The sequence below is a fragment of the Meles meles genome, unplaced genomic scaffold (genome assembly GCF_922984935.1).
Source record: "Meles meles unplaced genomic scaffold, mMelMel3.1 paternal haplotype, whole genome shotgun sequence".
In the NCBI taxonomy this organism is placed as follows: domain Eukaryota; kingdom Metazoa; phylum Chordata; class Mammalia; order Carnivora; family Mustelidae; genus Meles; species Meles meles.
The window spans coordinates 56,478-80,812 of NW_025721228.1; the positions used below are offsets into that span (position 1 = coordinate 56,478).

A 24,335-nucleotide genomic window follows, 5' to 3' on the forward strand; every position below is an offset into this window, starting at 1 on the left:
CTGACACCCTGCATCTTTTGATTAGAGCATTTAGCCCATTTACATTGAGAGTCACTATTGAAAGATATGATTTAGTGTCATTGTATTACCTGTAAAATCACTCTTTCTGTATTTTGTCTGTGTTCCTGTTTGGTCTGTGTTGCTTTTGGTCTCTCTTTCACTTACAGCATCCCCTTAAATATTTCTGCAGGGCTGGTTTAATGATCACAAGTTCATTTAGATTCTGTTTATCCTGGAAGCTCTTTATATCTTATTCCATTCTGAATCACAGTCTTGCTGGATAAAGTATTCTTGGCTACATGTTTTTCTTATGTATTACCCTTAATACATTATGCCAGCTGTTTCTGTCCTGGCAGGTCTCTGTGGCTAGGTCTGATGCCAGTCTACTCTTTCCATCCTTGTAGGTTAAGGAACTCTTATCTTGAGCTGCTTTCAGGATTTTCTCTTTACTGAAATTTGCAAGGCTCACTATTGTATGTCTGGGTATTGATCTATATTTACTGATTTTGAGGAGGGTTCTCTTTGTCTCCTGGACATGAATGTTTGTTTCCTTCCCCGGATTAGACAAATTCTCAGCTATGATTTGCTCAAATATACCTCTCTCCCTCTCTCTTTCCTCTTCCCCTGGACCCCAATTATTCTAATATTGTTTCACTTTATGGTGTTGCTGATTTCTTGAAGCCCCCCTTCATGATCCAGTAGTTGTTTGTCTCTTTTTCTCAGCCTCCTTATTTTCTGTCATTTTGTCTTCTGTGCCATTGACTCTATTCTGTCTCATTTACCCTAGCCATTAGAGTGTCCATTTAGACTGCATCTCAGATAAAGAATTTTTTTTGACTGATTAGATTTTAGTTCTTTTATTTCTGCACTAAGGGACTCTATAGTGTCTTTTATGCTTTTTTTCCAACCCTAGCTAGTATCTTTATAATCGTTATTCTGAATTCTATGTCTTATATCTTACTTATATCCATAATGATTGAATCTATGGCAGATAGTATTACCTCTGGTTCTTTCTTTCGTTGGAATTTTTCCTTCTAGTCATTTTTTCCAAAGGAGACTAGATGAATGAGAGAACAAAATTAAAAACATCAACCATGATTCCCGAGAAATGTACACTAGACAAATCTGAAGAGATTAGAAACCGGAAAAGAAAAGAAAAAAGGAAAAAGAAAGAATATAATCTAATAGGTGGATAAAAACACTTGGTCCTGGATGTATTTTAGTCTGTGTATTAGAAGACACTAGGCCCAAAATTGTAATTAAACCCAGATATGTATATACAGAAGAAAAAATGTGTACAGTGAAAGGAAGCCAAAATGAAGAATATATCCCTAAAAGGTAAAGCAAAATTAAAAATTAAAAAATACTTTTTAAAAAGTTGATAAGTTTTTTTAAAAAACTAGTTGAAAGTAAAAGAAAAGAGAAAAAGAGAAAAAGAAAATTTTAAACTGAAAGACTAAGGAATCATGAGGAAAAAACCCTCAAATTCTATATACTGCTTCCCCCAGTGTAGGAATTTCTCAGTTCTCTGTGATCTGTAAACTTGGTATTAGTCTGATGTTCCTGCTGGTCTTTTGTGGGAGAAGCCTGTTCCATTGATCCTCAGGTATCTTCTCCTGAGTGGAGCTGCAGCACCTCTTGTTAATTGGCCAGGCTCAGTTTAATCTGCACTGGGTTGCTCTATGTGGCTTTTGTTCCCTGAAGGCTTTTCTTGCCACTTGAGAGGATAAAGAAAAAAATAAAATAAAAATGGTGGCACCCTGATTTCCAGACCTGTAACTGAAAGATCATGGCTTGCACTCATTACTGTACCCACTGGAAAAAGCTGTTAGTTACTTTTGTGTGCCCCAAAGTCTGCAGAGTTATATAGTACACACCCCCATTTATCTTCCCAGGGGAATGAGGAAGGTCTTGCTGGTGTCCTGCATTTGTTGGGCCCCTGCTCAGATAGCAGCTTCCCAATTGTGCCATGGTTCATTGTGTGACAACACTGATTAGAGAGCCCACTCCTGGGCTTAGTGATCATAGCTGGCTTCCTCATTCCAATGCCTGGAAACTCGCCACACTCAGACATCCCTGTTCTTTCTGTGACCCCAGGGACCTGAGTCCACACTGGCCCACCTAGGATTCTCCCCCACTTTGCCATGTGAGCACACTTCTGGTATGGACATCCCTCACAGGTGCAGACTTCTAAAAGTTCTGATTTTGCACACTACTGCTATATCTCTTTCTGGTAGCCAGTTTATGCAGGCTCACGCCCCCTGGTGATTTATCTTCCAATATATCTCCTCCAATTCACTTATCCACACCTCCTACCTTGCAAAAATTGTTGCTTTTCTATTTGTAGAATTACAGAAATTCTACAGAGATCTCAGGCTGAATTCACAGGTGTTCAGAATAATTGGATAGGTATCAAGCTGAATTCAAGGGACCAGATGAAATGAGGGTCCCCTATTCTTCCACCATATTCCCTGCACCTCAAGATCTCAAGATACTCCTTATCATACAGAAGAAGCTGAGGGCTGATGGAGGGGAAGTGGCTGGGGGATGGGCAAAATGGACAGTGGGTATTAAGGAAGGCATTTGTTGCATTTAGAACTGGGTGTTATTTGTAACTGATGAATCACTAAATTCTATTCCTGAAACTGATATGAAACTATGTGTTAACCAAACAGAATTTAAATATTTGTAAATGAAAAAAAAGGAAGGCTAAGCCATTTACATGCATAAGAGGGATTGAAATATACTGTGATCTTACATATCCAATTCATGGGTGAAGCTATCTATTTGAGTGCATAGATGACAGCCTAAATATAGTTGTAGTAAAGAGACCTGGGGAATTATCACATGAGCATGAAAATTTGAGAAATGATTCTGTCTACATGTGAGCCATTTACACATTTGTCTGTCCTGATGGAATCTTCTCAGTGTTCATTGGTCTTTTGGGGACTGTTAGATGGTCAAAATCCAAAGAGATTATAGACTTACTTTTCTCTAGTATGCAAAACAAATATATGAAAATTAAACCGTAGGTATGCATTTTATTCCAAGAATACTGACATTTTTCCAGGGAATTATAATGCTCCAAACGGCAGTAAGATTCTGCCTATGTTGGCCAGCCATTGTATTTGCTGTTCTCCCTGACTTCAAGATGTGATCCTAGTGTCCAATGGTCACAAAATCCTTAGTGTTTAGTGTTTATCATTTATCTCGGACGGTCAGCCACTTACAAACATGCCTGGGTCAATGATGGCATAAATAATTTGTTTGAAATTATTTGTTTGAAAACATGGGAAACCTGAATGACAAAAACATTTCTCTGAAACCGAGTTCAAGACATATAAAGAACATATAACAGAGTTAGTGTTGACCTGAAATATATAGCAGTAACTTGAAATCTACTTTATTGGATAAAATAGATACCAAGATAATAAAGGCACAGGGTAAGTACTAAGTAATAACACAAAATTACCACAGGAAGGGTGTCTGGGTGTCTGGATGGCTCAGTCAGTTGATCATCCAACTCTTGATTTCAGCTCAGCTTTTAATCTCAGGGTCATGAGTTCAAGCCCCACAATGGGCTGCATTCTGGGCATGGAGCCTACTTAAATATATATCATAGTTATTATATATATAATATATTATATATATATAACTAATATATATTTATATAATAAACTAATATAAACTAATACATATATTAGCATATATGTATTATATATATAACATATACATAGTTTTATATATAAATGAATATATATATTAGTTATATATATATAACTATTTAAATCCTTCAGGGATATCTTGTAATTATATTTATATATAATTATATTTATATATAATTACAAGATATCCCTGAAGGATTTAAATAGTACAATAGCAAAGTACCCATTTAATACAAAAGAAAGCAGCTAAGAATGAATAGAGAGGCCAAAATGATGCAAGATATATAGAAAACAGAAGAAGGGAGAACATAAATCCAGCCATATGACTATCAAGTTTAAAAGACAGAAAGTGGGAGACTCATCAAAAATTAAACAGCTATACATTATTTTTGAAAGAGAAAATTTAGAATAAAATACACAAATTGTTTGAAAGTTAATGGTGGGTAAAACTATATTATGCAAGGAATATCCAGAAGAGAACAGGAGTTGCTATTCTGATATAGAAAACAGGCGTTAAGTTAAAATATTATTAGAAATGAAAACAGATATTATATAATGATAGATGGCTTAATCTGTTTTTTTAATTTAACTTTATGTTTTCACTTTTCCAAGGTTCATTGTTTATGCACCACACCCACTGTTCCGTGCAATATGTGCCCTCCTTAATACCCATTACCAGGCTCACCTACTCCCTTCCAAAACCCTCAGTTTGTTTCTCAGAGTCCACAGTCTCTCATGCTTTGTCTTTGTGTATGTTATAAGAGAATGGTCAAGTTTCCCTCTTCTGTATATAGCTGTCCAATTTTCCCAGCACCATTTCTTGAAGAGACTGTGTTTCTTCCACTGGATATTTTCCCCTGCTTTGTTGAACATTATTTGGCCATAGAGTTGTGGGTCCATTTCTGGACTCTCTACTCTGTTTCACTGGTTCATGTGTTTTTGTGCCAATACCATGCTGTCTTGGTGATTAGAGCTTTGTAGTAAAGCTTGAAATCAGGCAACATGATGTCCAAAGTTTTGTTTTTATTTTTCCAGTTCCTTAAGGTATAAAGAGAGCTGGTATATTCAGGTTTGTTTTGGTTTTGTTTTGTTTTTGGGTTTGTTTTTGTTTTTGTTTTTGTTTTTTGTTTTGAGTGAGGATTGGATGGTTATGTATTTCCCTCTTAGGACCACCTTTGCCTATCCCATAGGTTTTTGATTTATGTGTCTTCATTCTCATTGGTTTCCATGAATTATTTAAGTTCTTTTTTGATTTCCTGGTTAATCCAAACATTCTTGAGCAGACTGGTCTTTAGCTTCCGAGTGTTTGAATTCCTTCCAAACTTTTTCTTTTTTTTTTTTTTTTTTTTTTTTTTCTCATTTTATTTATTTTTTCAGCGTAACAGTATTCATTCTTTTTGCACAACACCCAGTGCTCCATGCAAAACGTGCCCTCCCCATTACCCACCACCTGTTCCCCCAACCTCCCACCCCTGACCCTTCAAAACCCTCAGGTTGCCCCAACCTCCCACCCCTGACCCTTCAAAACCCTCAGGTTGTTTTTCAGAGTCCATAGTCTCTTATGGTTCGCTTCCCCTCCCCAATGTCCATAGCCCGCTCCCCCTCCCCCAATCCCACCTCCCCGCAGCAACCCCCAGTTTGTTTTGTGAGATTAAGAGTCATTTATGGTTTGTCTCCCTCCCAATCCCATCTTGTTTCATTTATTCTTCTCCTATCTCCTACCCCCCCATGTTGCTTCTCCATGTCCTCATATCAGGGAGATCATATGATAGTTGTCTTTCTCCGATTGACTTATTTCACTAAGCATGATACGCTCTAGTTCCATCCACGTCGTCGCAAATGGCAAGATTTCATTTCTTTTGATGGCTGCATAGTATTCCATTGTGTATATATACCACATCTTCTTTATCCATTCATCTGTTGATGGACATCTAGGTTCTTTCCATAGTCTGGCTATTGTAGACATTGCTGCTATAAACATTCGGGTACACGTGCCCCTTCGGATCACTATGTTTGTATCTTTAGGGTAAATACCCAGTAGTGCAATTGCTGGGTCATAGGGTAGTTCTATTTTCAACATTTTGAGGAACTTCCATGCTGTTTTCCAGAGTGGTTGCACCAGCTTGCATTCCCACCAACAGTGGAGGAGGGTTCCCCTTTCTCCACATCCTCTCCAGCATCTGTCATTTCCTGACTTGTTCATTTTAGCCATTCTGACTGGTGTGAGGTGATATCTCATTGTGGTTTTGATTTGTATTTCCCTGATGGCGAGTGACGTGGAGCATTTTTTCATGTGTCTGTTGGCCATCTGGATGTCTTCTTTGCAGAAATGTCTGTTCATGTCCTCTGCCCATTTCTTGATTGGATTGTTTGTTCTTTGGGTGTTGAGTTTGCTAAGTTCCTTATAGATTTTGGATACTAGCCCTTTATCTGATATGTCGTTTGCAAATATCTTCTCCCATTCTGTCAGTTGTCTTTTGGTTTTGTTAACTGTTTCCTTTGCTGTGCAAAAGCTTTTGATCTTGATGAAATCCCAACAGTTCATTTTTGTCCTTGCTTCCCTTGCCTTTGCCGTTGTTCCTAGGAAGATGTTGCTACGGCTGAGGTCAAAGAGGTTGCTGCCTGCATTCTCCTCAAGGATTTTGATGGATTCCTTTCTCACATTGAGGTCCTTCATCCATTTGGAGTCTATTTTTGTGTGTGGTGTAAGGAAGTGGTCCAATTTCATTTTTCTGCATGTGGCTGTCCAATTTTCCCAGCACCATTTATTGAAGAGGCTGTCTTTTTTCCATTGGACATTCTTTCCTGCTTTGTCGAAGATTAGTTGACCATAGAGTTGAGGGTCGATTTCTGGGCTCTCTATTCTGTTCCACTGATCTATGTGTCTGTTTTTGTGCCAGTACCATGCTGTCTTGATGATGACAGCTTTGTAATAGAGCTTGAAGTCCGGAATTGTAATGCCACCAACTTTGGCTTTGTTCTTCAATATTCCTTTGGCTATTCGAGGTCTTTTCTGGTTCCATATAAATTTGAGGATTATTTGTTCCATTTCTTTGAAAAAAATGGATGGTATTTTGATAGGGATTGCATTAAATGTGTAGATTGCTTTAGGTAGCATAGACATTTTCACAATATTTATTCTTCCAATCCAGGAGCATGGAACATTTTTCCATTTTTTTGTGTCTTCCTCAATTTCTTTCATGAGTACTTTATAATTTTCTGTGTATAGATTCTTAGTCTCTTTGGTTAGGTTTATTCCTAGGTATCTTATAGTTTTGGGTACAATTGTAAATGGGATTGACTCCTTAATTTCTCTTTCTTCAGTCTTGTTGTTGGTGTACAGAAATGCAACTGATTTCTGTGCATTGATTTTATATCCTGACACTTTACTGAATTCCTGAACAAGTTCTAGCAGTTTTGGAGTGGAGTCTTTTGGGTTTTCCACATATAGTATCATATCATCTGCGAAGAGTGATAGTTTGACTTCTTCTTTACCAATTTGGATGCTTTTAATTTCTTTTTGTTGTCTGATTGCTGAGGCTAGGACTTCTAGTACTATGTTGAATAGCAGTGGTGATAATGGACATCCCTGCCGTGTTCCTGACCTTAACGGAAAAGCTTTCAGATTTTCTCCATTGAGAATGATATTTGCGGTGGGTTTTTCATAGATGGCTTTGATAATATTGAGGTATGTGCCCTCTATCCCCACACTTTGAAGAGTTTTGATCAGGAAGGGATGCTGTACTTTGTCAAATGCTTTTTCAGCATCTATTGAGAGTATCATATGGTTCTTGTTCTTTCTTTTATTAATGTGTTCTATCACATTGATTGATTTGCGGATGTTGAACCAACCCTGCAGCCCTGGAATAAATCCCACTTGATCGTGGTGAATAATCCTTTTAATGTACTGTTGAATCCTATTGGCTAGTATTTTGGCGAGAATTTTTGCGTCTGTGTTCATCAAGGATATTGGTCTGTAGTTCTCTTTTTTGGTGGGATCCTTGTCTGGTTTTGGGATCAAGGTGATGCTGGCCTCATAAAATGAGTTTGGAAGTTTTCCTTCCGTTTCTATTTTTTGGAACAGTTTCAGGAGAATAGGAATGAGTTCTTCTTGAAATGTTTGGTAGAATTCCCCTGGGAAGCCGTCTGGCCCTGGGCTTTTGTTTGTTTGGAGATTTTTGATGACTGTTTCAATCTCCTTACTGGTTATGGGCCTGTTCAGGTTTTCTATTTCTTCCTGGTTCAGTTGTGGTAGTTTATATGTCTCTAGGAATGCATCCATTTCTTCCAGATTGTCCAATTTGTTGGCGTAAAGTTGCTCATAGTATGTTCTTATAATTGTCTGTATTTCTTTGGTGTTAGTTGTGATCTCTCCTCTTTCATTCATGATTTTATTGATTTGGGTCCTTTCTCTTTTCTTTTTGATGAGTCTGGCCAGGGGTTTATCAATCTTATTGATTCTTTCAAAGAACCAGCTCCTAGTTTCATTGATTTTTTCTATTGTTTTTTTGGTTTCTATTTCGTTGATTTCTGCTCTGATCTTTATGATTTCTCTTCTCCTGCTGGGTTTAGGGTTTCTTTCTTGTTCTTTCTCCAGCTCCTTTACGTGTAGGGTTAGGTTGTGTACTTGAGACCTTTCTTGTTTCTTGAGAAAGGCTTGTACCGCTATATATTTTCCTCTCAGGACTGCCTTTGCTGTGTCCCACAGATTTTGAACTGTTGTGTTTTCATTATCATTTGTTTCCATGAATTTTTTCAATTCTTCTTTAATTTCCTGGTTAACCCATTCATTCTTTAGAAGGATGCTGTTTAGTCTCCATGTATTTGGGTTCTTTCCAGCTTTCCTCTTGTGATTGAGTTCTAGCTTCAGAGCATTGTGGTCTGAAAATATGCAGGGAATGATCCTAATCTTTTGATACCGGTTGAGACCTGATTTGTGACCCAGGATGTGATCTATTCTGGAGAAGGTTCCATGTGCACTAGAGAAGAATGTGTATTCTGTTGCTTTGGGATGAAATGTTCTGAATATATCTGTGATGTCCATCTGGTCCAGTGTGTCATTTAAGGCCTTTATTTCCTTGTTGATCTTTTGCTTGGATGATCTGTCCATTTCAGTGAGGGGAGTGTTCAAGTCCCCTACTATTATTGTATTATTATTGATGTGTTTCTTTGATTTTGTTATTAATTGGTTGATATAGTTGGCTGCTCCCACGTTAGGGGCATAGATATTTAAAATGGTTAGATCTTCTTGTTGGACAGACCCTTTGAGTAGGATATAGTGTCCTTCCTCATCTCTTATTATAGTCTTTGGCTTAAAATCTAATTGATCTGATATAAGGATTGCCACCCCAGCTTTCTTCTGATGCCCATTAGCATGGTAAATTGTTTTCCACCCCCTCACTTTAAATCTGGAGGTGTCTTCGCGTCTAAAATGAGTTTCTTGTAGGCAACATACTGATGGGTTTTGTTTTTTTATCCATTCTGATACCCTGTGTCTTTTGATTGGGGCATTTAGCCCATTAACATTCAGGGTAACTATTGAGAGATATGAATTTAGTGCCATTATTAGCCTGTAAGGTGACTGTTACTGTATATTGTCTCTGTACCTTTCTGATCTACTACTTTTAGCTCTCTCTTTGCTTAGAGGACCCCTTTCAATATTTCCTGTAGAGCTGGTTTGGTGTTTGCAAATTCTTTCAGTTTTTGTTTGTCCTGGAAGCTTTTGATCTCTCCTTCTATTTTCAATGATAGCCTAGCTGGATAGAGTATTCTTGGCTGCATGTTTTTCTCGTTGAGTGCTCTGAATATATCATGCCAGCTCTTTCTGGCCTGCCAGGTCTCTGTGGATAAGTCTGCCGCCAATCTAATATTTTTACCATTGTATGTTACAGACTTCTTTTCTCGGGCTGCTTTCAGGATTTTCTCTTTGTCACTAAGACTTGTCAATTTTACTATTAGGTGACGGGGTGTGGATCTATTCTTGTTGACTTTGAGGGGGGTTCTCTGCATCTCCTGGATTTTGATGCTTGTTCCCTTTGCCATATTAGGGAAATTCTCTCCAATGATTCTCTCCAATAGACCTTCTGCTCCCCTCTCTGTTTCTTCTTCTTCTGGAATCCCAATTATTCTAATGTTGTTTCGTCTTATGGTGTCACTTATTTCTCGAATTCTCCCCTCATGGTCCAGTAGCTGTTTGTCCCTCTTTTGCTTGGCTTCCTTATTCTCTGTCATTTGGTCTTCTATATCACTAATTCTTTCTTCTGCCTCATTGATCCTAGCAGTTAGAGCCTCCATTTTTGATTGCACCTCATTAATAGCTTTTTTGATTTCAACTTGGTTAGATTTTAGTTCTTTAATTTCTCCAGAAAGGGCTTTAATATCTCCAGAGAGGGTTTCTCTAATATCTTCCATGCCTTTTTCGAGCCCGGCTAGAATGTTCAGAATCGTCATTCTGAACTCTTGATCTGACATATTACCCATGTCTGTGTTGATTAGGTCCCTAGCCTTCGGTACTGTCTCTTGTTCTTTTGTTTGTGGTGATTTTTTCCGCCTTGTCATTTTGTCCAGATAAGAGGATATGAAGGAGCAAATAAACTACTAAAAGGGTGGCAAAGACCCCGGAAAAATGCGCTGTAACCAAATGAGAAGAGACCCCAAATTGTGGGGGGGAGAAAGGGGATAAAACAGCTTCTGAAAAAAAAGAAAAAAAAAAAAAGAAAGAAAAGAATTTAAAAAATAAAACAAATAAAAAAATACAAAAAAGAAAGAAAAAGTATATATATTTAGATGAACTAGTCAAAAAATGTTAAAAAAGAAAAGGGTAAAAGTTTTAAAAAATTTAGCAGAAGAAGAAAAAAGAAAAAAGAAAAAAAAATTGAAAAAAGAAAAAAAAATTGAAAAAAGAAAAAAAAATTGAAGTAGCCGCAAGACTAAAGAATCATGGGGAGAAAGCCATGAGTTCCGTGCTTTGCTTTCTCCTCCTCTGGAATTGCTCTGCTGTCTTAGGAATTGAATCTGCTTTCTTCTTGATAGATGAACTTCGTCCTGGCTGGATATTTTGTTGATCTTCTGGGGGAGGGGCCTGTTGTAGTGACTCTCAAGTGTCTTTGCCCGAGGCGGGATTGCACCGCCCTTACCGGCGGCCGGACTAAGTAATCGGCTCGGGTTCGCTTTTGGGAGCTTCTGTTCCCTGAACGCTTTCCGTAGAGTTCCGGAGGACGGGAATGAAAATGGCGGCCTCCCAGTCTCCGGCCCGGAGGAGCCGAGAGCCTGGGGCCCCACTCCTCAGTGCGCCCCCAGAGGACAGCACCCAATCACTCCCGTATCCCCAGCCTCTAGCCGCGCTCGGAGCTCACCCAGCCCGCGACCAGTTCAAGGTAACCCCGAGCTGAGAGTTCAGTCCTCGGCTCTGTCTTGGCAGCCGGCTTCTCCGTTCTAATAGCTGCGAGCTCTCCGACACTCCGACACCCCCGATCCTTCTGTGACCCTGCGGGGCCTGGGGCCACGCTGGCCCCGCGTGGGCTTCACCCCGGTTTAGCCCCTGGAGCAATGTCCCTCAGTGGAACAGACTTTTAAAAGTCCTGATTTTGTGCTCCGTTCCTCCGCCGCTTGCCGGGAGCCGGCCCCTCCCCCCGCGGTCTATCTTCCCGTCGTTTTAGATTCACTTCTCCGCCAGTCCTACCTTTCAGAAAGTGGTTGATTTTCTGTTTCTAGAGTTGCTGTTCTTCTTCTCTTCGCTCTCCTGTTGGATTTGTAGGTGTTTGCAATGTTTAGATAAGCTATCAAGCTGATCTCCTGCTACCTGATGTAGTCTCAGGCTGCTACTTCTCCGCCATCTTGACTCCAGCCTCCCAAACTTTTTCTTGTGGTTGAGTTCCAATTTCAAAGTGCTATGGTCTGGGAATATGTAGGGAATAATCTCAGTTTTTTGTTGTAAGTTGAGCCCTGATTTGTGACCCAGTATGTGGTCTATTCTGGGGAAAGTTCCATGTGCGCTTGAGAAGAATGAGTATTCAGTTGCTTTAAGGTGGAATGTTCTGTATATATCTATGAGGTCCATCTGGTCCAATGTGTCATTCAAGACTCTTGTTTCTTTATTGATTTTCTGCTTGGATGATCTATTACTGAGAGTGGTGTGTTAAGATCCCCTACAATTAATGTATTAATTTCAATATGACTATTTTGTTTAACAGTTGGCTTATGTAGTTAACTGCTCCCATATTGGGGGCATAAATATTTACAATTGTTAGATCTTGATGGATAGACTTTTTAAGAATGATGTAGTTTCATTCTGTATCTCTGACTACAGTCTTTAGCTTATTAACTAACTTATCTAATATGAGAATTGTTATCCCAGATTTCTTTTGTGTCCAGTTGGCATGAGAGATGGCTCTCCATCCCTTCACTTTTAGTCTGGATGTATCCTTAGGTTCAAAATGTGTTTCTTGTAGACAGCATATGGACGGGTCCTGTCATTTTATCCAGTCTGCAATCCTGTGCCATTTTATGGGAGAATTTAGGCTGTTCATGTTGAGAGTGATTGTTGAAATGTAAGTTTTTATTGACATCATGTTGCCTGTGAAGTCCTTGTTTCTATAGATTGTCTCTGTAAATGTCTGTTCTATGTCACTCATGGGTTCTTTCTTCTATTATAGAATCCCCCCCCCCCCCTTAATATTTCTTGTAGTGCTGGCTTGGTGGTCACATACTCTTTTAACCCTTGTCCATCGTAGAAGCTCTTTATCTCTCCATCCATTCTGAATGTAACCTTGCTGTATAAAGTATTGTTGGCTGCATGTTCTTCTCAGTTAGTGCACTGAATATTTCTTGCCAGCCCTTTCTGGTTTGCCAGGTTTCTGTGGACAGGTCTGACGTTACTCTGATGGACGTTCATCTGTACATAAGGAACCTCTTTCCCCTACCTGCCCTCAGGAGCTCTTCTCTAAAATTATGGTTCATCAGTTTCACAATCAAATGTCTCTGGGTCTTTTGAGATTTGTTGTTTTTAGGGGGTAATCTTTCTGCCTCTAGGACATGAGCACTGGTTCCATTCCCCAGATTGGGAAAATTTTCATCCAGAATTTGTTCAACTATATCTTCTAGTCTTCTCTCTCTCTATTCCCTCAGGGATCCCAGTAATTCTGACATTGGAACATTTCATGGCGTCATTTATTTCCTTAATTCTGTTTTCATGTTTTCTAAGCTGTTTCTTCCATGCCTCCTCCTGATCCTTTTTCTCTATCACTTTGCTCCCTAGATCACTAATTCTATATTCTGCCTCAGTTACCCTAGCTGTTAGAGTATTAGATTAGATTGGATCTCATTGATAGCATTTTTAAGTTCTCCCAAGGCAGCTTTTACTTCTTCCCTTAGAGATTCTATGTTGTCACTAATGGTTTTCTCCAGCTTAGCCATTACCTGGATAATTGTTACCCTGATTTCCCTTTCAAACATACTGTTTATGTCCATATCCAATAACTCTGATGGAGAGGGCACAGTCTCTGAATGTTTCCTCTGTTGGGTGTTCCTCCTCCTAGTCATTTTGGTGAAAGGTGGGTGAGGGGATGTATAGCTGAATGTAACAACTGTGATCCAGGCAAGGTGAACCCTGGAATGTTCTGGAACATTTAGAGGTCACTACCAAAAAGAAAGAAGAAAAAAAGAGAGAGAAAGAGAACAACAACAAAAAAGATAAAATCCAGACAAAATGAGCCCCAAAAGTAAGACTTATAAGGTATATAAACAAATACTAACAAACAAAAGGACCGACAAAATAAATGACACGAAAAAAAAAAGAAGAAGAGCCCAGTGAAAATGAATCCCAAGAATATGATTTATATGATCCCAGAACAAAAACAAATAAAACAAATACACAGAAACACTGACAGAAGAATAAGTTGGGAGGGTGGTTATAAGTCCTTGATATGTGTGAGGAACGTTATTTTGGTTCTTCCTGGGTGTATCTTGATATCTTTGTTAAAGGATTCAATATCCAGTGATACAGGGAAATTAAAACTGGTTTATATATAAGGGTAGTATTGAATAGGGGAAAAAAGATTACCTTAAGCTTATATCTATATGCATATTTTAAAAAAGAAAAGAAAAAGAAACAAACACAGGCTTATGTATGAAAAAAGTTCAAATTAAAAAGTCATTATGGGGGCACCTGGGTGGCTCAGTGGGTTAGGCCTCTGCCTTCAGCTCGGATCATGGTCTTGGGGTCCTGGGATCAAGCCCACATCAGGGTCTCTGTTCAGCAGGGATCCTGCTTCCCTTCTTTCCCTGCCTGCCTCTCTGCCAACTTGTGATATCTGTCAAATAAATAACATCTTTTAAAAAAGTTATTATGGAACTTGTTGCATTAAACCTCTAGTTGTAATGGTAAGTAGGTTTAAAAAATTAAAAGAACAAGAAACATGAGAACAAATTTTTAAAAAGTTTTATGTATGAAGTATGCAGGTTTCAGGACAATATTGGGAGCTTAACGTATTATTTTCCCCTAGTGTTAGGGTTATATAATTTATGGGGACCCTGTGGTGTTGTCCTCTTGTTCTTTTGGCTTGTCTTGTGGGGGGGGGTGCTGCTGCATTGTTCTCCTGTCAATCTTGCTTGGGTTGAGTTGCCCTGCAGTTTATCAAGGGGCTGGGCTCTGTGGAAACCAGTTTTTCAGGCTTTTGTTCTCTCGAGGTTTTTGTTCTTTAGTGGGTTTTGTCGCTTTTCTGAGGGTCGGAGCAAAGAAAATATCTGTCTGCACCCAAGCCTCTGCCTCAGAGAAAAGCCTCAGACTGTTCCCCTCTGGGTGATCCACAACACACAGACTTCCCCTCTCCAGACCTCTGAACAGTGCAACCTCCCATAGGTGGTGTGTACCCCAAGTCACCATCCCAGTGGTCACCTGAGGTCCCTGCTTCTCTCTGCACCCCATGCCACTAAAACTGCGAGTGATATTGGTCCGGGGAGCCCACTTCCAGTGGCTGCCTTTGCCAGGACTTCCATCTGGAGTCCAGGCCCATACCAGGTGCACTCAGACCCAGTGGTCATGAAGGTCATGGAGGGCTGCCTGCTGAGGGATCCTGACCCGAGATTGTGCTGGGTTCTCTCAAGCATGGGCTGGGAATGTCTGGACCCTGTGGTTAGTTGTGGAAGCCTGCAGTCCTAGAGAACACTGGCTGGCGCCCACATCTGATTCTCTCAGGTGCGAGTGGGAGTGTGCTCAGCCTGAATGGTGATGCAAGCAGCAGAAAGTCATGGGCTCAGGGACCATGGACTGGAGGCCCTGCTGGACTCTCTCTGGCATGGGTGGTCACCAGAAGTGACTGTCCTGGGAATGTGGGCTTTGGCCTGTGCCCATGACTGCCTGATTCCACTAGTTTCCCCTTAAGATCTTTTGCTTTTTTTGAGTGCTTTTAACCAGACTCCAAGTTAATGCTGGTCCCCAATCATAGGGCACCTTTTTATTGCGTATTTCTTTCCAATTGGTCACTTATGGTGGCTCCCTCCCCCTTCTGTTTATCCTTCCATATCAGTCCAAGCATTCCCACTCTGCTTTACCTCTCCATTGATGTCTTCTGCCCCCATAGAGATCCAGACGTGTATAACCTTACATCTCAGGCTGATTTCGTGGGTGTTCAGAGTGTTCTGGTAGACACTTAGCTCACTTTAGGGGACGATTTGAAACTGAGTCTCCTATTTCTCCACCATCTTGCCCAAGATTTATAGTTTTAAATGACTATGAGAAAAAAGTAAATATATCAAATAAATAACCTAAACTCCTACCTTAAGATACAAGAAAAAGACTCAACTAGAAAATCAAGTATGTAAAAGTAAATAAATATTTGAACAAAGTCAATGAAATACAAATAACCCCCCCCAAAAAAACTGTAAAGAAAACCCATGAGACTAAAAGTTACATTTCTTCAAAGGTTAATGAAACTCACAAGACTTTAGTTAGACTGAACAAGAAACAGAAAATGTTAGGAATGAAAGAGGGGCATTGCTAATGATCTCTAAATTCCATCAGAAATATTATTTACCTCATGTTTTCTTGAGGGGAGATGGATATGGAGGAATACAAGGTATAGTTTCACTTAAAATTCAACCATGTGCCACTGATATTTAGATTCCAATCAATATCAGCGCTTATGTCTGTGAAACTTCCAGAAGGTCCCTTGACACTGTAGTATAACCCATTCATATTTATCTATGTTTCTAGCCAATGTTTGTTTTAATTAATCAACAATTTAATCTATTTTAGGAGACCTTCTGTAATCTCAACATTAGATATGTACATTAATGATATGGTGAGTCCTCCATATTTTTCACTCCTGTGGATTCTAGGATTTGGGGCATTTTTGTGTTTAGACCAAAGCATAAAAGCATAGTTATTTTCAGACAAGAAGATGATATTGGGCCAAAGTAAGGTATGTGATTGAGAGAACATCCCTCAATCATCCCTCATCACTCAACAGGAATCATCCCTCAACAGGAATCATCCCTCAACAGGACTCAATAGTGTGTCCTGTTGGGTACAAGCATTAGAAAAGAATAAGAAACTAAACACATTTCATGACAAGCTGGAAGACTGTATGCACTTCCAACCTGTTTAGTTATTTTTCTCAATTTACTGTACACCATGATTCTCAAAATAGATGATGTCATACTTCCGAGGTGAAAATTAGTTCTTGGGAGCAAAAGAAATCTTAAATAGTTGGTGGATCATGGCCCTCCAGACAGCGATCATACACAAGTAGATATAAAACATATCTATGATATTAAAGTTTGAGGGTGTGAAAACTAGGGGGAGATGTCTAAAAAAGATATCCGTGAAGGTGAAAATAATTTTTTTAAAATGTTGAGAAACACTGGGGTGCCTGGGTGGCTCAGTGGGTTAAAGCCTCTGCCTTCAGCTCAGGTCATGATCTCAGGGTCCTGGGATGCAGCCCGGCATCGGTCTCTCTGCTCCGCAGGGAGCCTGCTTCCTCCTCTCTCTCTGCCTGCCTCTCTGCCTAGTTGTGATTTCTCTCTGTTAAATAAATAAAATATTAAAAATATGTTGAGAAACACTATCATACAAGTCTAAAGAAAATCTATTTCTGCCATCTAACTTTAAGAATCAGATGTAATGGAAGCTAGAGCAGTTGCTACAGTTGGTCAAGATTTCCTCAGTAGTAGCAGTTTTTGCAGAGACTGTGGTTCTTTTCCCATTTAGACTCATTTAATATCTTTTTCTTCCAGGATATACTATCCTAACTTAGATCTTAAATATTTTCTGAAAAACTGTATCTGTGTGGTTCCTTTGAAGGGGAAGGCTGCTTGTCTTTCATTGAGACTTTGAGAAAACCCCAAGGTCCACATCTATTTATTTGCTAACAGCAATTTTCAGAATCAAATTTTCTCTGAGACCAGAGAATTACATATGCACAATGTTATACCATTATCTTGGCCCGTGAGATTTATAAATTTCTGTTCAGCAGGAGCCAAAGTTCTGTTGAAAACAAATTATTTAGGGCACCTGGGTGGCTCAGTGGGTTAAGCCGCTGCCTTCGGCTCAGGTCATGATCTCAGGGTCCTGGGATCGAGTCCCGCATCGGGCTCTCTGCTCAGCGGAGAGCCTGCTTCCCTTCCTCTCTCTCTGCCTGCCTCTCTGTGATTTCTCTCTGTCAAATAAATAAAAATCTTTAAAAAAAAAAGAAAACAAATTATTTAGAGCTACTCTCATACATGCCAACATATTATGAAATATATGGATCTTATAAAAATAACCTCTTTAAAATATGTTGTTGAAATCTTAACTAAGATGATTTTGGTGAAAATATATTTGAAAATAGAATTATAAGATACCACATTATGATAAATATCTCTAAATTTGTCAGTAGACAGGTACTGAAATAAAGAAGACAATGGTATTGTATTAATATGTTTATATTCAGAAGACAAATACACTTTTTAACAATTATGGGGTTTTTTTTTGCTTAGTTTTGCTTTAATATAAGGGTTAACATTTTATACCTTTACTTAAATCTAGTACTTCAAGATATTTTAATGGTTGACATGTTAAAAGAAGAAAATCTAAATATATTTGATTAACCTTGTGATATCATGTTCTACAGATGACTTAAGAAATACCTTTTTAGGACATTGCTTTAAGATAGACATAGTTCAATTTCACTGAGTAATCAGTGAATTTGAGATTTAAAAAAGATTTGAGATTTTAAAAAATGGCTTTGCTTTGTGGCAAATATTAGACTGTTGTTATAAAAGAGTAATTTAGTTTAGTCTAATTTTTCCAAATATTTAGATATTATTATTTTCTTCTGAAGATGGTTTTGGAAACATTGATAAATAACAATTTTCTTTTGTAAATGGAATTGTTGGGAACGTCCCTTGGACTTCACCAGATAGTAATCGAGAAACCATATTTTTAGTGGTCTATATATAATAGTAAAAATGTTTTATAACATGCAGTCTTAATAGGATAAGAATATTTTACTTTGCTAAAATAATTATTAGCCAGCCAATTATTGGGTCTATTGGATCTCAGGGGAAGGGCAAGCAGTGCACATTTGAAGGTTGTGCCCATGACACACAAAGACTTAGTAATATGCACCCTTCAAAATCTGTATAGCATGATACTCACAATTTGTGAATATTTTATTGCAAAATTTTATTACATACACAATTCTTTGTGTATATAGATACATTTATATTTATATCTGCATATTCTTTCTTAATAAGTTATTTTTCCTCTTTTTTTTTTTCCTGCCAGATAATGATGGATGCCTATGCCATCTCTAGAGAGTGAGATGACAAATTATTTTTAAGTCAGTTGTTCTCCAGTGGCTACCTGTGGTCTTTTGGACACCCTTGCAGGTATGACTACATTATCAGGGAACTGCATGATTGTTGGGAAAAAAAATCCCGAGAGGGACAGCAGTTGATAGATCTTACTCTTCTTAAGCTTGATGACATTTGGTCGTAACTAAATATCATTAAAAACCCATCCAAGATGCAGATAATAGTGGGCACAGTAACTGGGAGTTGTATCTGTGGGTCATGACAGGTCTTACCAAATGGGGGACTTCCTCAACCATCACTCCTAAGACAGAATCAACTTCTACAAGACCATTTACTAAGTTGCTTCTCATGTTTTTATTTCTATGTTTGACTAATCAAATGGGCTTTTAATTTCTTATGACCTGATATTTTTAGTTTACTTTTGTGATACAGGTACCTAGGGATTGCCAGGCATACAATAGGTTCTCAATGAACTTTTATTGCATATAGATGTATAAGTAGATTATTTAAGTGATTTTGTAAATAACCTGGCCTACTAAGCAGAAAATGATAAATGATGGGAAAAAAGAGGCATGATTTTCAGTGGGATTCAAGCAATCCAGACTGTCTTGGAAATGCATGGGAGAGAAAGTTTCTGATAAAATATGCTGATATTGAAATGTGTAGAGTTACAGTGCAGCTAGCTGTAGTTTCAGAGCTGTGTGAGAGTAAGAAGCAGCTCCCAAATGAAATCAATATGAAAGAGTACCAAAGAACAACTTCCCAGCATCCAGCTGATTAACCTTTTTTCACTAGAAGTGGTGTTTCTCATCTTCCTCCCTCAGAAGATTACTTCTTGGGAACTCTTGGGAATGAATGATACCAGTAAATCTCTGAAACAAGACTCTTCAGACAAGGAGACTGTGGTCTGAGGATCATGCTTTGAAGGTAATGTTTTGTCAGAATAGTCCTTGATTCTAGGAGCAATCATATTTGAGTAGGAAAATAGATGTAGTTTTCTGCAGATTGATAATTTGGCTATATTCTAGTTAAGGATTAATGATTTTGGCTATATTCTAATTGACTCTAGGGCCACAATGCATGGGAATTAAGAGATACAGCTTCTCAGGGCGGTGGTGCAGTCTGTTAAGTATCCAACTCTTGGTTTCCACTCAGATTGTTATCTCAGGGCCCTGAAACCAAGCCCTGTGTCAGGCTCCACACTCAGTGCAGAGTTTACTTAAAACTCTCTCTTCCCCTCCTTCTTCCCTTCCTCTCTTCTCTCTCTCTCTCTTTCTCAAATAAATAAATAAATCTTTTTTAAAAAGAGATACAGCTTTTCTTATATACCTTCATAGATATTCTATAGTTTTTGTTAGTATGTTTATGGTGAATATGAAAGATTTCCCTAGCTTTTTTTTTAAATAAATCTTTTTTTATTTATTTTTATTTTATTTATTTTGACAGAGAAATCACAACTAGGCAGAGAGGCAGGCAGAGAGGCAGGCGGAGAGGCAGGCGGAGAGGCAGGCAGAGAGGCAGGCAGAGAGAGAGGAGGAAGCAGGCTCCCCGCAGAGCAGAGAGCCCCATGCGGGGCTGGATCCCAGGACTCTGGGATCATGACCTGAGCTTAAGGCAGAGGCTTAACCCACTGAGCCACACAGGCGCCCCTCCCTAGCTTTTCTTATCCAATGAACTAAGCTCCTACTTGGCTGAATTCATTGTGTTAACAGAAAGTAGTTGCGTGCCTGAGATTTAGTTGTTTTCAGTATCTATTTGACTGGAAGAAAGAATAATAGTTTTGTCTGAAATAATTGATCAAATGAATGAGTGACCTAGAATTTTAAGGTCGGATACAGAGAGAAAGAGACAGATAAAATTCATAGGTAATTGGAGATGTCTATTAGTTTTTAGCTTGGTAAAGAAGAAAAAGTAGCACTGATGTTGATTTAGGAAGGTTTAAAGTAATTTTTCTGGCCACATGGTGAATGCAGCAGCTGAAAATATGGCGTTCTTTTTGTTCTCTGGAGAGATTCATACATAGCACATGTAGAGGTAGAGTATATAAGGATTTCATAGTCCTCAGTGTGCTTCTTAGAAAATGTGTCTCTCACCTTTGCCATATTTTTCCTCTGTACCTTGCAGGTGGTGACCACAAATATGAGGTGAATTTGTTATTGAGGGTGCCATTACTTCTACCACCGACTTCACCAAAACAATGATACACTCTTCTTTATGCTTGGCGATTCCTCTCTTTCCTGTGTTGCAGCGGACACCTCCTGCAGATAAGAAATGCTTAACTGAGAAATGCTCATGTTGGGATATCATCGATGAGACTTTAATTTGGGCATGGTGACTGTTTCCCTTGCTGCCACTTGACTCAATCACAGGAGCCTCAGTAGAGGAAATATTATTATACAAGAAACTCAAAATGGTGGAATTTCTCAGTGCTCCCATAAATATACATTTATAATTTCCATTTGCCATATGGTAAAAATTTTAAATAAGATATATTAAAAAGAAACTGCACAAATTTTTTTTCAAAAATTCAAAACATATTTAAATATCTAATATATAAATTATGTGCCCTCCTCTCTGCCAGTTCTCTCCCCCAGAATTTTCTTCTCTTAAGAGTTGTGTGCATTCTTTAAGTGGATAGATGCACACACACAGACACACATATACACAAACTATTTTGAGGCGTTCTGGAAGTGGGGCCATACTGTACACATTCTTCTGCAAATTGCCTTTCATTTTACAGTTTTAATACTCTTTTCTACTTCAGTAATTTGCATCTGTGTCATTTGTTGAATGACTGCATGACTGTTTTGTAGATGAAATATAATTAAATGTTATAAGAATTTCTCATCCATAGATATTTGTTAGCACAAAATTTTTGTGCAGTGAACCTCCCTATCAATAATTTTGCATTTGTCTCTTATATCATAATAAATTACTTAGCAGTTGAAATACTGGGATTATGCACATTTCAAATTATTACAAGATTTCCTTAAAATGTGGTAACAACTTTATCTTCAAATGGCAATGAACAAGATTGCCAGCTTTCCCACAGTTCACAGACAATGGATTTTATAAATATTTAAACTTTTTGCAAATGTGATAGCCCAAACTATTGTCTTAAATTGTATTTCTTTTGTTTTTGAGTTTGATCATTTTTTCATATGTTTATTAGCCATTTGTATTCTTTAATTTCCTCTTTATGTCCAATTTTGGGGGTGGAGGTTTAATCTTCTAATTTTGAAGAGCTCATTTATTATTGAGGAAAAAACGTTTGGATTGTCAAGCTTTACAGATATTTTTTATGCACTTTTAAACTTTATTTTTGTTATAATAATGTGTATGATTGTTATATGTCCAAGTATAACCATGTTTGCTTTAATGGCTTATGAGTTTCATGACATTTTGGAAAAATATCTATACTGATTTCATAAAACCGTTCACCTATGTTAACTTTTATTCTTTTGTCTTTCTTTTATTCAAATTCTTAAATCATGAAAAATTTTTTTGATTTGAAATCTTAAAGTTGCCAAGTTATTTGCCATTACTTGCGATTATTTGCCAATAATTGCCCATTTATCTGTAATGCCATCTTACACATGTGCTGTATTCTCATCTGTGACTGGCACCATTTTTGTTCTGTGGATCTGTGTGTCTCTTCTTCTGCCTCCTGTTTCATGTGTCTTCTTGTTGGAAGAAATTACAGTTTAGACTGCAATTTCATCAACTTTAATAAATTAATTTAGGGGAGAATTTGGTTTTTAATAATATGTCTTCCTACCCAAGAATAAGGTATGTCTTTCTTTTTATTAAACAATTTTAATTACTGTTAATATTTTCACTTTGTGACGGGGGTTTTTCTTTATTTTCTCCCTTGATATTTTTTCTACATCTGAAAGTTTTGTTTTGGGTGGTAAGTGCTCACCTTACTATTTCTCATGACTTTTCAGATTTTTCCAAAGTACATACCAAAACCTTTGCAAATATTGATCATTTTGATTCTTTTCTTCCAAATGATATTGATTTAATTATATTGATAATGTTCACTGACTGGTACTTTCAGAGCACTTAAATGTGGAATTATTACCCATCCTTAATTTAAGCAGTTTTTAATAGAATGTTTCTTGGGTTTGACCAGTACATTGTTGCTGGTCTTTTACACCAAAAGACTCCAAGGAAAAAAACTATAATCAACAAGATCTGAGTGTGTTAAACTTACTGCAGCAAGGGAAAACACCATTTTGACAATGTTTAATAGTGTTCTAAAAGTTGGCTTTGGGGTCTCGGGTGATGTGATTTAAAATGGGCTTTTCAAAATATAAAACTGGCTAAGAATGGACAAAATCTGTGAAGCAGTAGTATAAGGTTGGCAAAAGAGTAACATGAGGTCCTTGATGTGAGTCTAGAAAAAAAATTGTCTGATAAGCTGTATGCTTATGCGAGTAAGATGTTTTCAATGATAGAAGAGATGTAGCTTATATGAGAAGACTGTAAATGTATTTATTTGTTTGAAGTTCTATCTTTTGTATAGGACTCTGCTAGGGATGGTTTCAAGTCCTAGTCCCAATAGGTAAGTTATTTTTATTTAGGTGGTCTCAACCATCAATGAAATAGGTGAATTTTAAATTTGAAATGTTTTTGTGTATCATGTTAGGTAAGTCTCCCACTTTATATATATTTCTAAGAAATTTTAATCAGGACCAGGTGGTAGATGTAATAAATGCTTTTTGCATAAAAAATTGTATTATTCTTCAAGCTTTTATTATTGTGAAATAATTCTATTATTAAAATTTTCTTTTATTCCTTAAATGAAAAACCCTATTTCGTACCAAAAAGTTGCTCTAAATTTACTGCTAAATTATGAGTATCTTAATTTGATTTTGACTTTTTGCAAGTAAACGATAAAATGAAGTTGATCTGCAATTTTCTTTTTTTCTTTTTTTTAAATTTCTTTTCAGTGTTCCAGAATTCATTGTTTATGTACCACACCCAGTGTTCCATGTAATACATGATCTCCATAATACCCACCAGCAATCTCACCCAACTTCCCACCCCTCACCCCTCTATATATTTGCCATATTTTGATTTCAGATGCTTTGTTTGCATTTAGTAATTTTGAGGATTTTTTTTACTCAATACTGTAGAATGGGTTGAAAATCTTTAGCATTAGTATGAATAGTTAAGTGAACACTTCAGTTAAATAATCCGACCTCTCCTTTGATTTTGGTGGTTTGCAGTAGAACTGAGGCTATCTAGACAATTTTCTCACCTTTTTCCACAGTGATTTTTTTTTTTTTACATCTTTTAATTAACTTGTTTCCTCCTAGAAAATCATAAGCCAAGAATATTTTCCAACACAGTGACAGGAAGTTATGCAAAGTGTTCTTTCATCACTCTATTAATTTCTCATTTCAATTAATATTACTTTTCATCCCAGTTTTGGTTATTTCTGCTATGCTTTTTTTATAATGAACTCATGGATTTTTAGCAACATTAGCTAATCCTTTTCCTTTCCCACAATCAGCTTTTTGGTGTAACTTATCAGTGTGGGGTTTTTTATGTTCTAATTTATTTATATATTTTTCTGTAGTCTTTTGTGTTTTTTAAATAAATTCTAAACATGTATAATACACTTATTTTCATTTGTTTTGGTAATGAAAGATTTGTTCTATTGCAACTTTTATAAAACTTCTCTCATTATGAACACAGTGTAAGCATGCAGAGTGTAAAGAGAAAAGAACAGTAAATTTGCAGACATCAGGAAATCAGGGTCCACCATTATCAACAGTTTTGATATTTATTTGTATTTACAAAAAAGCCATATTTACTTCCTGTTAATTATAAGGTATTTTCAAATAACTTACAGAAATTATAAAACTT

General features: G+C 37.6%; 1 long non-coding RNA gene across 1 annotated transcript in view; it reads left to right on the forward strand.

Moving 5' to 3' along the window:
• The window catches only part of LOC123936132, a 44,970-nt gene extending 21,639 nt beyond the window's left edge, over window positions 1–23,331 (forward strand). Inside the window, exons 5-7 of the long non-coding RNA XR_006817086.1 lie at window positions 18,430–18,533; window positions 19,254–19,385; window positions 20,583–23,331. This is a non-coding gene — a long non-coding RNA (uncharacterized LOC123936132). The remainder of the gene's footprint in view (window positions 1–18,429; window positions 18,534–19,253; window positions 19,386–20,582) is intronic.
• The last annotated feature ends 1,004 nt before the right edge of the window (window positions 23,332–24,335 follow it).